The sequence below is a fragment of the Acanthisitta chloris genome, unplaced genomic scaffold, assembly GCF_000695815.1.
Source record: "Acanthisitta chloris isolate BGI_N310 unplaced genomic scaffold, ASM69581v1 scaffold26479, whole genome shotgun sequence".
Taxonomy (NCBI): Eukaryota; Metazoa; Chordata; class Aves; order Passeriformes; family Acanthisittidae; genus Acanthisitta; species Acanthisitta chloris.
The window spans coordinates 10,356-13,555 of record NW_008690306.1 but is presented as its reverse complement, the minus strand read 5'-3'; positions in this window follow the sequence as shown (position 1 = coordinate 13,555).

Genomic DNA, 3,200 nt, shown 5'->3' with positions numbered 1-3,200 from the left:
CATCCACCCCATCGCAGCAGCAGCAGGGAGGAAAGGAAGCATCTGGAGCACACAAAAGGACTAATTCCCCCAGTAATGTTCCCAAAAGGAAGGAATTTCCAGCGAGGAGGAGTCGCTTCGTGCCGAGGGACACAGCTGATGCCCTGATGGCTCAGACTGGATTAACACGAGGCAAAAGGCCCAACTGGAGACTCCTCCTGATATTGCTGCAGTGACTTTGGAGCTGCTCCCAGAGGGACATTTGTCCATGGGGAGCTCTGCTTGGAGCAGTTAAACCTTCTTATCTGCAGCCTGTTTGCATTAACTGCAGGAAGTTTGTATTCTATTTCCTCAGTTTGTTGGAGGGGCTCCATGCAGTCTGTCCAGGTGTGCTCTGGTGATGGGAGTGAGCAGCTCTCACTGCCATGCTCAAACACACCCTGTGACTGCACGGGAGCCACAACATCTCAGACACAACCACCTCCTGCCTGAGACTTATTCCAGCTGATGCAAATGCTCTGAGATGTGTTTTTGCCTGGAGAAATGGGGAGAGTATGTATTTACTTGTATTATAAAATGTTCATTTTAAACATACATGCTCCAGACTGTTGAATATATTTTTTCCCTGCAGCAACTGTCATGGCAAACAACTTCCACAACTGGAAAAAAGAACCCCTTAGCACTTGTTTTTATGGATCACATTTGCCAAATAAGTCTCATAACTTTGTCAGTGTTGTCCAATTATCTGTTGCTTTATATCTGCAGTGAATATCTTATGCATTTGTGCCAAAATATTAGAGGGGGAAGGGAGAAATGATAATCAGTTTCCTATGGAAATCTCTTTATCTTGGTTTTTTTTTTGTATACAAACCCCCAAGCTGGATGTGGCTGTGGGAAGGACCAGCTTGGATGGACTTTAGGATGGTTTGTGTTAAGGTTTTAGTCCTGCAACCTCCTGTGCACGTGGGCAGTTGTTGGCAGTGTTGGAGCTCCCTGATCCCATCAGGAATCACATTTCAGACACCTACCAGGAATTCTCAACCTGCTTTTCCAAGTGCTTGTTGCTTTGAGACTTCTGTCAACCTCTGCACCTGCATCACCCAAATCTGCCACTCAGGACCCGAGGGGAGGAGACACCGAGGGGAGGAGACACCGTTGGATGGACACTGGAAAATTGATCCAGAGCTCACTTTGCTCTGTGTTTTACAGGCAAATGAGGAGATGTTTTAGGGGGTTTCCTCCAGGAACAAGAAATTCACTTTTGTCAATATGAAATTTAAATCCTGAGGAAGTCTCTGCGTGGTGGATGAGCTCCTGATGCCACAGGCACTTCAGAATATCCCTCTGCTGAGTTCTGACTGAGCTTTCCCTGTGCAGCAGTTTGTGTCAGCACTGGAGGTTTCTAGGATATTTACTGTGTTCAGTTTTTGCAGTGTGTCTGATTTGAGTCACAGCTCTGGGGCAAGAGGAGCATCTGTATCATGTCTTCAAGCCACTTCCAAAGCAGGTCTGTGTGGCACTGTGGGTTGAGTTGGCATTTCTGTTCAGTTTCTGGCATAGTTTATCCTGAACTTTGTGGAAATATTTGGCTTTTGGCTGTTTAGTAAGAGAGGGGAAAGATCTGCTCTGTAAAATGCCCCCAGGTTTCCTCCCTGAGCATCTTATTTGCTTGTGTGAGTGCCAAACTGGTGTTGTGCTCCCAGTGGTGGAGGGAGTTGGACTCTGGTGCCTCACATTGACAACGACATCTTAAATTCCAAGTCAGGGAAGCAGGTGTGGGAGGAACCTGACCCAGAGGTTGGGAATAAATCCCAACTTTAATATGAAGTTTGCCCACAGAGTCATCTCCTCACCACCCTAGAAACCAGATCTCTATCTCCCTGCCAAAGGATAATTAATTGCTGACTGTTATTAATTGAGGCCTTTTGAAAACCAGGAATCAGATGATGCATAAAAACTTGGGTTAATCTCTCATCATCCCTTAAGTGAAATGACTTACATGGCAAATGTCAGCTGGGCCAGCAGAGCATGGAGCTAAACCAGATTATCTCCACTGAGGTATTAACTTCCTCTCCTCCCCTTTGCTTCGCACTGACTCCTAAGGCTTTGTGGGTTCTGGAGTTACCTTAGGAAGTCCATGGGACAAGGGATGAGGCAGGGAGTGATCCCAGGCATGTGCTGCCTCTGACAGTCACAGCTGCAGTGGGGACAGTCAGAGACCTTTAAGATCAAGCCCAACCATTCAGCAGCAGTCCCACTGCAGTTTGTCCCGTGAATTCCCATTCCTGTGGACAGTAAGGACAGGGAGCAGCACAGGGCCGGGACTGCTGGAGGCAGGAGAGCCTCAGGGATTGCTTAGGGGGTGGTTCTTTCTAGACCTTGATTAAAGCAGCTTTGGTGTGTAGCACAGAGGGATGTGACCAGCTGTGCCCCAGCTCAGATTCCAGCCCCAGACTGGAATATCCTCTCATTTCATGGCACTCTTGGCTAGTTTCACCAGAATTTCCTCCGTTTCTGTTGCTAGTAGAGTCACCAGCTCTCGGTGTGGCTGCAGTGCTGGCAGCCTGGCTGCTGGCAGGCAGTCCCCAGGGCCTTGTGCTTTGCCATCACTTGCTGATTGGTTTTGCTGTTAGTGTATTGAATTGCAGTTTGCATTTTGTGCTAAGCTTGTCTTAGAAGTAATCCAGTGCTGTCCATTTGGTTTAATCTCCAGGAATCAGTGTGCATATGTGTGGAGATGGAGAAATCTAATCACAAGGCATTGCCCTGGAGCTCTGTGTGTGCCATGAAAAGGCTGTGGGGAACCTTTGAGTCACACACAGTTTCCTCTCCCCTTGTGGATCAGGTTGAACCCCACAGAGGATTCCTTTGCAGGGGGAGGATATCCAGGACTCCATCTCCAGCAGCAGGTACTGACACCCGTGCCTGGTGCTGCTTCCTGTCACTGGAAAAGCACAGGAGGAAGAGGAGCACAGCTCGGTGAAGGACTTAGCCCTCTCACAAAACATCCAGGAGCTTTCCTGGTTCTCCAAGGTGCTGGATGGGCAGGAGGATGGAATCCCAGGGATGAAGCCAGGATGAGTGTCCCTCTGCAGAAGGACTGAGCAGCGTGGTGAGCTCAGCCTGGTTTTGCCATGTAAATGCTTTTGTATTTAGGTGTCTTTCTTGGCTATTCAGATGAATCAAATATTTTATTTTTAACACAAAGGGCAATTAAGGAC